This window comes from Spinacia oleracea, chromosome 4 (assembly GCF_020520425.1).
Source record: "Spinacia oleracea cultivar Varoflay chromosome 4, BTI_SOV_V1, whole genome shotgun sequence".
Taxonomy (NCBI): domain Eukaryota; kingdom Viridiplantae; phylum Streptophyta; class Magnoliopsida; order Caryophyllales; family Amaranthaceae; genus Spinacia; species Spinacia oleracea.
This window is the reverse complement of record NC_079490.1, coordinates 57211645-57221937: the sequence shown is the minus strand read 5'-3', so window position 1 is coordinate 57221937 and position 10293 is coordinate 57211645.

Sequence of the window (10293 nt, the reverse complement as noted above, 5' to 3'; positions counted from 1 at the left end):
GTGGTTTTTAATCATAGGTTTCTAATTAAATTATAATTAATTATGAAAATCAAATTAATTCTAAATTATTCTAATTTTCAACAAATTAATCATAATTACAAATTAGATTGCATAATTAACAAGGCTAGGCATTCAAACTTGTTAAACATATACAGTAGGTCAATCAAAAATTCAAGATTTATCAACAAGAATCGCAAATATTTAATTTAACATCTTAAATTTACGAAATTTTGCATTCGAAAAACTAAAACCTTCGAAAAGTCATAGTTAGGCTTCGAATTTGAGAATTCTGGGTTCGGCAAAAAAATATTATTTTTGTCAAAATTTTAGAATGCCTTTTACATGCGGAATTGACACAAAAATAACTCGATTTGGATGAGTAACGAAGAAACTGCCGAAAAACTGCGTACGTATAATTAAATAAACGCAATTTGCAATTAATTAACAATTACGAAAATTAATCACCCCTTTTAATTCTTGCAAATTTGTAATATTTAACCATGTTCATGCAATTTAGATTATGAAAATAATAAGGGGCTCGTGATACCACTGTTGGGTTATGATACATATGACAATTCATAAATCATGCGGAAACAACCATTTAGCCAGGAATACATATTATTTACACATAATCATATAGCATAATTTAGATGCATACTCTTTGTTGCGTGCCTTCCCTAGCTGCGCCCGAACCGAACAAGAACAAGTCTTTAGGACTCCAAGTGTCGTCCCTCCGTAGATAGTCCACAGCACGTCCGGATCCGCCTTAAGATTGACCAACTAGAATCGCCCTTAAGGTACTGGAATTTTCGGCACTCTTAGGTAAGAAATATGACTGAATTTTTCTCTCAAAACTCACTTTAAATACATGAATTAATCTCTGAAAATATGTGACCCTAGGCACGTATTTATAGAGTTATGGAAAGGGAATTGGAATCCTAGTAGGATACGAATTAATTAAACTTAGAATCCTATAAGAACTCTAATTAATTAATTTATCCTTTTAGGAATAGGAATTTAATCATATACTAATTCTAATAGTTTTAGGAATCGTGCATGAACACAAACTCACACACACACACGGCAGCCACGAGGGCCGCCCATGCGTGCGTGCGAGCAGCAGCCCACGCAGCGAGGCCCATGGCCTTAGGCGCGCGCTGGGCCTGCCTTGCGGTGGGCCTGGGCGCTGCCTTGGCTGGGCGCGCGTTTGGCTTGCTGGGCGATGGCCCGACTTCGTGCTGGGCCTTCGTCCGGCAGGCCTCGTCCGATGCTAATTCGTACGATACGCTTCCGATTAAATTCCCGGTTCCGGAATTCATTTCCGATACGAACAATATTTAATATTTCCGATTCCGGAATCAATTTCCGTTTCGAACAAATATTTAATATTTCCGTTTCCGGAATTATTTTCCGATTCCGATAATATTTCCGATTCTGGCAATATTTCCGTTTCCGGCAATATTTCCGATTCTGGTAATATTTCCATTTCCGATAATATTTTCCGATACGTACCATGTTTCCGTTTCCGGCAACATCTACGACTTGGATAATTTTTATATTTCCGATACGATCCATATTTCCGTTTCCGGCAATATCATCGTTTCCGGAGTATTCATTTCTTGCCTGTGACGATCTCAGCTCCCACTGAAACCAAGATCCGTCGATTCCGAATATCCATAGATGGAGTATCTAATGCCATTAAATACTTGATCCGTTTACGTACTATTTGTGTGACCCTACGGGTTCAGTCAAGAGTAAGCTGTGGATTAATATTATTAATTCCACTTGAACTGAAGCGGCCTCTAGCTAGGCATTCAGCTCACTTGATCTCACTGAATTATTAACTTGTTAATTAATACTGAACCGCATTTATTAGACTTAACATAGAATGCATACTTGGACCAAGGGCATTATTTCCTTCAGAAACTACATCGACGCCATTGATAATGCATCTCAAAATGGTTATTACTCAATGTACCTCTAACTGTCATTCGATGTATTTCCAATGGCTACCTAATGTATATTCAATGCTTACTCAATGTATAATAAAATTTTTGATTTCCTGTTGAAGGTGACTCCACTGTTAAGAGATGGTGTTGTTTGGAATGATTAAATTCAGGCAAGTACATTAAGTATACAATTTGGTACATTAGGATTTTAGGAGGACAAGTATGTTAAGAATAAATTGATAGGTACATTGAAGGAATAGATCAGATGAGAGAATATGGACGACATATCAATGTGTTTGTCATGGAAGCTCTATCACAACATATAAATTAAAAAATGGTTGGAAAAACTGAAAAAGAAAAAGGTAGAAGATAGAGATGAGCACAATATCAACACACTTGCAGACAACACTTCGGAATTGCGGGCAACAAATGATGTGGGCCTAATTATTAAGAGGGAAAATTCGTTGTCCATTTTATAAACTGTCGTTGGTATTTAGTAAACACAGATGCATTTTGCTCCGTTCGTTTGGTTGATCGAATGGTTGAGATCACTTCTCACCCTTCTCACCATAACACCCCTTCTCACCGGATCTCAACTCTATATATATATATATATATATATATATATATATATATATATATATATATATATATATATTGTTCCGGGGTTGAAACGATGGAAGGAGCTTTCTTGATGTCTTGAGTTCCGATCACGTACGGTACCTGCAAGATGAACTCCGGGCCAAAGGGGGGGTCCCCGAGGCGGAGTCTCCGACGCTCAATTCAGTACAGTTGATGTATAAAATGAGGTGTTTAGGGGAGAGAGAGTAGGGTGGCTTCTCTAGGGTTAGAGAATGACCCCTTTACCTTGCCCTTTGAGGGGTATATATAGTGCCTTTGTTGGGCCTTTGAGGCCTTGTAAGGGATATTGGGCTTGAGTGGATTTTATTGGCTTTTAGGTTAAAATGGTGGGCCCATTTTAACACCCCAATAAATGCCCCCCAGACCCAATTCTATTTGAAAAATGGGTTGGGTTTTGATTTTGATCACTTGGCAGTGAAAGTTAATTTTACCTTCGGATTTTACCTTCGGATTTTACCTCGGATTTTACCTTCGGATTTTACTTTCGGCTCGGATTGTAACGTCGATTCGAGTTGTAATCTCGGAGTGATTTTTAACCTCGCTCTTCAAATCCGAAGATCTGTTTAAGAACGTGCTTCTAAAATCGGCTCGGATTGTAACATCGGTTCGAGTTGTAATCTCGGAGCGATTTCTTTACTTCGGCTCGGATTGTAACGTCGATTCGAGTTGTAATCTCGGAGCGATTTTTAACCTCGCTCTTCAAATCCGAAGATCTGTTCAAGAACGTGCTTCTAAAATCGGCTCGGATTGTAACATCGGTTCGAGTTGTAATCTCGGAGCGATTTTTTTACTTCGGCTCGGATTGTAACGTCGATTCGAGTTGTAATCTCGGAGCGATTTTTAACCTCGCTCTTCAAATCCGAAGATCTGTTCAAGAACGTGCTTCTAAAATCGGCTCGGATTGTAACATCGGTTCGAGTTGTAATCTCGGAGCGATTTCTTTACTTCGGCTCGGATTGTAACGTCGATTCGAGTTGTAATCTCGGAGCGATTTTTAACCTCGCTCTTCAAATCTGAAGATCTGTTCAAGAACGTGCTTCTAAAATCGGCTCGGATTGTAACATCGGTTCGAGTTGTAATCTCGGAGCGATTTCTTTACTTCGGCTCGGATTGTAACGTCGATTCGAGTTGTAATCTCGGAGCGATTTTTAACCTCGCTCTTCAAATCCGAAGATCTGTTCAAGAACGTGCTTCTAAAATCGGCTCGGATTGTAACATCGGTTCGAGTTGTAATCTCAGAGCGATTTCTTTACTTCGGCTCGGATTGTAACGTCGATTCGAGTTGTAATCTCTGAGCGATTTTTAACCTCGCTCTTCAAATCCGAAGATCTGTTCAAGAACGTGCTTCTAAAATCGGCTCGGATTGTAACATCGGTTCGAGTTGTAATCTCGGAGCGATTTCTTTACTTCGGCTCGGATTGTAACGTCGATTCGAGTTGTAATCTCGGAGCGATTTTTAACCTCGCTCTTCAAATCTGAAGATCTGTTCAAGAACGTGCTTCTAAAATCGGCTCGGATTGTAACATCGGTTCGAGTTGTAATCTCGGAGCGATTTCTTTACTTCGGCTCGGATTGTAACGTCGATTCGAGTTGTAATCTCGGAGCGATTTTTAACCTCGCTCTTCAAATCCGAAGATCTGTTCAAGAACGTGCTTCTAAAATCGGCTCGGATTGTAACATCGGTTCGAGTTGTAATCTCGGAGCGATTTCTTTACTTCGGCTCGGATTGTAACGTCGATTCGAGTTGTAATCTCGGAGCGATTTTTAACCTCGCTCTTCAAATCCGAAGATCTGTTCAAGAACGTGCTTCTAAAATCGGCTCGGATTGTAACATCGGTTCGAGTTGTAATCTCGGAGCGATTTCTTTACTTCGGCTCGGATTGTAACGTCGATTCGAGTTGTAATCTCGGAGCGATTTTTAACCTCGCTCTTCAAATCTGAAGATCTGTTCAAGAACGTGCTTCTAAAATCGGCTCGGATTGTAACATCGGTTCGAGTTGTAATCTCGGAGCGATTTCTTTACTTCGGCTCGGATTGTAACGTCGATTCGAGTTGTAATCTCGGAGCGATTTTTAACCTCGCTCTTCAAATCCGGAGATCTGTTTAAGAACGTGCTTCTAAAATCGGCTCGGATTGTAACATCGGTTCGAGTTGTAATCTCGGCTCGGATTTTACCTTCGGATTTTTACCTTCGGCTCGGTTTTATCCTTCGGATTTTTACCTTCGGCTCGGTTTTATCCTTCGGATTTTTACCTTCGGCTCGGTTTTATCCTTCGGATTTTTACCTTCGGCTCGGTTTTATCTTTCGGATTTTTACCTTCGGCTCGGTTTTATCCTTCGGATTTTTACCTTCGGCTCGGTTTATCCTTCGGATTTTTACCTTCGGCTCGGTTTTATCCTTCGGATTTTTACCTTCGGCTCGGTTTTATCCTTCGGATTTTTACCTTCGGCTCGGTTTTATCTTTCGGATTTTTACCTTCGGCTCGGTTTTATCCTTCGGATTTTTACCTTCGGCTCGGTTTTATCCTTCGGATTTTTACCTTCGGCTCGGTTTTATCCTTCGGATTTTTACCTTCGGCTCGGTTTTATCCTTCGGATTTTTACCTTCGGCTCGGTTTTATCCTTCGGATTTTTACCTTCGGCTCGGTTTTATCCTTCGGATTTTTACCTTCGGCTCGGTTTTATCCTTCGGATTTTTACCTTCGGCTCGGTTTTATCCTTCGGATTTTTACCTTCGGCTCGGTTTTATCCTTCGGATTTTTACCTTCGGCTCGGTTTTATCCTTCGGATTTTTACCTTCGGAAGTGATGTAGTGCCATCATGCCAATGTATGCTGTTGTTACCAATCGTGCAAGGTGATTGTGGGCTCAGTTGAGTCTGAGTTGTGGAAACTTGCTTTATTTCCAAATTCATAACTTTCACGCGTGAGCTGTTACTGGCTCCAAAAATCTGTACTCAAGCAAAATGAATCCTCTTTATTCTGAAAATGAGTTTGCAGATCTGGGAGAGTGGGAAAGCATCTTTACTTGGCCTTGAGGCTACTGGGCCACCAAAATGTAGTAACGATCTGAAGCAACAATTTGTAGCAACATTATTTGTCACCACACTACCCATTATAACGTAATTTGTTGACAAACAGTAATTTTTGGTCGGCTATTTCAGATTTCCGGCCATTTTTGCGGTTGAACATAATAGTATGAAAATGTGGATTTTCATGGGTTATTGCTCTCGATCCCCACGGACGGCGCCAAATTGTTCCGGGGTTGAAACGATGGAAGGAGCGTTCTTGATGTCTTGAGTTCCGATCACGTACGGTACCTGCAAGATGAACTCCGGGCCAAAGGGGGGGTCCCCGAGGCGGAGCCTCCGACGCTCAAGTCAGTACAGTTGATGTATAAAATGAGGTGTTTAGGGGAGAGAGAGTAGGGTGGCTTCTCTAGGGTTAGAGAATGACCCCTTTACCTTGCCCTTTGAGGGGTATATATAGTGCCTTTGTTGGGCCTTTGAGGCCTTGTAAGGGATATTGGGCTTGAGTGGATTTTATTGGCTTTTAGGTTAAAATGGTGGGCCCATTTTAACACCCCAACATATATATATATATAAAGCATTGTTAATGGTTAATAGAATTCCATCATCAAAGAACATTAAATGCATCGGTATATCTTCTTTATATAGGGGTAAATGTATTGTTTAGATGATCAACTTGAATTTGAAAAAATGATATGATTTGATAAATTTATCTTTTACTTCGTATATAAATGATAAATAATATACTACGTAATTTATCTCTTATTATCCTTTACCAAATCTCTATTTATCTATTTTTATTTTAATAAATCTTAAATTATATAATTTTTTTTTGAGGGATTAAATTATATTAGTTAATTATATGTGATGACGTGGAAATCCTATGTGGCGCTCTAAATACTCTCCAAAAAACTCCCCTTTATATATATATATATTAGATTTTAGCCCGTGCGATGCACGGATTCTATTAAATTGTTATGTATATACCAATTTTATATACTTCGTATTAGATTAAATTAGTTTTTGATTTTGTATTAAATTTTGATTTTAGATTTAAAATAAATAAATTATGAGAGTGTTTGTTTTTGGATGAAATTGTATATGCGTAATATTATTAATTACTTAATTAAAATATCTATGTAGCGTTTAATTATTTATCTACGTGACACTCGACTTTTTTAATTCAAAATTAATTTTGAAATCTTATTTTTCATTGGCCGAAACCATTAGATTCCCCATATGGCGCTCTAATATTAGATAATGAATTTTATTGATTTTATTTTAGATTAGTGTTTGATTTTGAATGAATTTTTTTTTAATTTTTTTCTAATTATTATAGTGTTTGATTTTAGATGGAGTTGTATATATTAGTAATTAATTAATTAAAATATCTACGTGGCACCTAATTAATTATCTACATGGCAATCGATTTTTTTAATTCAAAAATAAATTAGAAATCTTATTTTTCATTGGTCGAAACCTTTAGTAATCCTAGGTGGCGCTCTAATATTTCAGCAAATATGCCTCCTTTATATATATATATTAGATTAGATTTAAATTATAAAGTGATTGGTAATTTTAGGAGTTTAGGATTTTATCAAAAATATAAGTTGGACAAAAAACAAAACATTTATTTGATCGTTACCAGCTACCTGTTACTTTAGTATTGAATGATTTATGTAATCGCATCCGCTATCCAAATTCTATATAAAACAAGAATGACATTAGTGGCCGGTTCGATAATCATACCGGTTAGAACACCTATGTTCTAGGTCGGATAGATCGAAATTTTGGGTTTTTAGATAATTTTCTTAAACTCACTTTTTAACACTTGTTTTACCTAAAATATAATGAAATGAAAGAAAACATTGTTTAGTATTGATGTATATTAACACATAGTTTATTTATTTTTACTAATGTAGTCATTTTATAAAGTTTTTAAGTAGGCTAATTGTATTATGATTTTTTTTTTAAAAATGTGAAAACCATAATACTTAATCTGCTATTAATAACATATTACGTAAATTTTAGAAAAGCAGATATATTTTCAAATCAGTGTTAGTATATTTTTTTAGATAACACAACAATTATTCTCAGCATGTATTTTCAAATCAGTGCTAGTATATTATTTTAGATTCTCGCCATAATAACACAGATCAAAATGCTTTTGTCATATATATAGTCTATTACTAGGTTAGGTCCCGTGCAATAATGCACGGATAAGACTAACTTTTTTTTCTGTTCTGAATAATTTATCTAAACGAAGTTTTAAATAAAATAAAATCAATTTTTATCAAAGGTTGGAAAAATCAGAGAAAATAAGTGTAAAGTGATTAGTACGTGCGATCTTATGAATTTAGTGTTTCGACAAAAATAATTAAGTTGGGAAAATATAAGAAAAAAACTTATCAGACAATTATTAGATATCATTTTCTTCTGGAATTGAATAATATCCGTAATCATAACCATACCCGTGCCCTCGATCTATCCAAATTTTTGGATATGGTATTGATTTGACAACCATATCAGTTATAATATCCTATTTTCTAGATTTGGTATACAATAGGCTTTCAGGTTTATAAGTAATTTTATTGGACCCACTTTTTTAACACTTGTTTTACATAAAATAAAAAATAAATAATTGTTTTTTGTTTGGGTATGGTTGTATAATAACTCATTCCAGTGTATTATTTATTAACTAACATTAATTAATGTTCTTCAAATGAGTAATAATATATATTTTTTAATCTTTGTCGTAATACAAAAAATTATATTTATTTTTTCATATATACTTCTATTATATTAAATAGAAAGAAAAAATAAGAAAAAAAAATCAAAAATCTGATATTTTAAAAGATTCTTAAATTAAAAATAAAAATAAAAAAATATTAAGGAATCACCAGGACGTGACACATGTCATTCCTGGTGTGTCTTTTAGTATTTAGTAATTTATAATTTATTGGATCCACTTTTTAACACTTGTTTTACATAAAATAAAAAATAAATAATTGTTTTTTGTTTGAGTATGGTCGTATAATAACACATTCCAGTGTATTATTTATTAACTAACATTAATGTTCTTCAAATGAGTAATAATATATTTTTTTAATCCTTGTCGTAATACATGAAATTATAATTTATTTTTTCATATATACTTCTATTATATTAAATAGAAGGAAAAAAATCAAAAAAAAAAAATCAAAAATCTGATATTTTAAAAGATTCTTATTTTTTTAAAAAAAATACTAAGGACTCACCAGGACGTGACACGTATCATTCCTGGTGTGTCTTTTAATATATAGTAATAGATTTTGTATATAGAAGGAAAGAAAAACAAATCAGAAAATAAAGAGATTTTTAAAGTTTATTTTGTTGACATTAAAAAAAACACTAAGGACAAACATGTCATATCTGACGTGTTTTTTAGTACGAACTACGAACTATATAGTATATAGATTGATTAGTATATGGTTATGGTTATAGTTAAGTAGTATTATATGGATATATTATATATTATATAGATTGATTTTATTCTTCCTATATAGGATACGATATTTAGTTATCGATTATTCTTTTCTTTTTATATAGTTTAAATGTAATAAAATAATTTAAGAAAATTTTGGTATTTACTACCTTAAAAATATACCACTTTTGTATTTTTACTACCTTATGAAATTTTTATTTAAAATTACTACCTTAAACTTTCAATTTTTTTTATTTGCTACCACTTTAAAGTTTTCTCATTTTAAAATTAAGATATCTCTTTCATTTCTTAATCGTTTAAAATGATTCAAAGTTCATTATTTTCCTTTTACTCTAGGGATTTCATTGAGAACGACATTTCGAAACAATTCATTTGATAATTTATAAAAATTTTAAAATGATTAAGAAACGAAGAGATGTCTCAATTTAAAAATGAGAAAACTGTAAAGTGGTAGTAAATAAAAAAAAATGGAACTTTAAGGTAGTAATTTAAAATAAAATTTTCATAAGGTAGTAAATACAAAAGTAGTGTATTTTTAAGGTAGTAAATACCAAAAAATCCTTTTCTAAATAATGTGATTATTACATTAACAATGTGTCATATGCAATTGTTTTTTTTTTTGTTATAAAGAAAAGCTAATAATGATAATAAATCCGAAGAGAATATTAAGGCTTATTACTTAATTCTTCTAATATTGAAAATATCTAATGGAAATATGTAATATTTAATAAATTTATTTGATTTTTTTATTTTTTTATTTTTTGTAAAGATAAGAAGAAAAATTTAGGAGCCCCTCCGCACCAGGGTTACACCTAAGTAATTGTTAGGTTATGATACATATGACATTACATAGATCATGCGGAAACAACCATTAACCCAGGAAACATATTATTTACACATAATCATTTAGCATAGTTTAGATGCATACTCTTTGTTGCGTGCCTTCCCTAGCTGCGCCCGAACCGAACAAGAACAAGTCTTTTAGGACTCCAAGTGTCGTCCCTCCGTAGAAAGTCCACAGCACGTCCGGATCCGCCTTAAGATTGACCAACTAGAATCGCCCTTAAGGTACTCAGAAAATTCGGCACTTTTGGGACAAGATGGGTGTTTGAATTTTCTCTCAAAAAACTCACTTTTGAATACTTTGAAACTTGTGTATAAATTATGACCCCTAGGCCTTTATTTATAGAG